This window comes from Rhineura floridana, chromosome 3 (assembly GCF_030035675.1).
Source record: "Rhineura floridana isolate rRhiFlo1 chromosome 3, rRhiFlo1.hap2, whole genome shotgun sequence".
Taxonomy (NCBI): Eukaryota; Metazoa; Chordata; class Lepidosauria; order Squamata; family Rhineuridae; genus Rhineura; species Rhineura floridana.
In genome coordinates this window covers 189,555,065-189,555,813 of record NC_084482.1, presented here as the reverse complement: position 1 = coordinate 189,555,813, position 749 = coordinate 189,555,065, and positions in this window count along the sequence as shown.

Below are 749 nucleotides of genomic sequence, written 5' to 3'. Positions count from 1 at the left end.
TCCTGCACCCTGGTCTTCTGTCAGCTGGGGATGGGTGGGATGATAGCTGCTGGCTGTAGCTGCTGTAGTTTGAGCCACCCTCACTCTCGCATCTGCTGTGTCTTGGAAAAGCACTGCAGGCCCTTGTGCCTAAGGCAGGAATTGCCAACATGATACCCATGGGCAGCAGTTCCTTCTATGGTATCTGTTTAAGGTCTCAGTAAATATCCCTTCAAATATCCACAGCTTTGCTCTTCCTGCTCAGTTCCTCTTTGCACTGGCTCAGCCTCTCCTACATTGAACTTAAACTTGGCCATGTTTCATTGGATGCTAGGACTGGACACCACCCTCCTACCCATTCTGAACAGAGGAGATATGCAAAGAGCGTCTCTATGAGTGAGTGAGTATGGCGATAGCTGATGTAAGAGCCCTTTTCACATACATAGGCATGTCTATTTTTCTGGTTTTGGAGATGTGGCAGCCATTTTGTTTTACACCATGCCCCTACAGCAGCCATTTTCTGTTATTTCCGTGGCAACCATTTTGTGATTGGTGCCCATGCCTCTTTCTCAAAATCCAACTGTGCCCACTGGCCTGTAAAAGTTGGCGTTTCTTTCCAAAAGAATGCCATTGTCAACGGGAAAGAAAGTGGAGATCTATGGGTTAGAACTGTAGTCTGACATAGGTCTCTATATAGACCAGAACTATCACTAGAAGCAAAAATGATGAAACTGAGGTTATCATACTTTGGACACGTAATGAGAAGACAT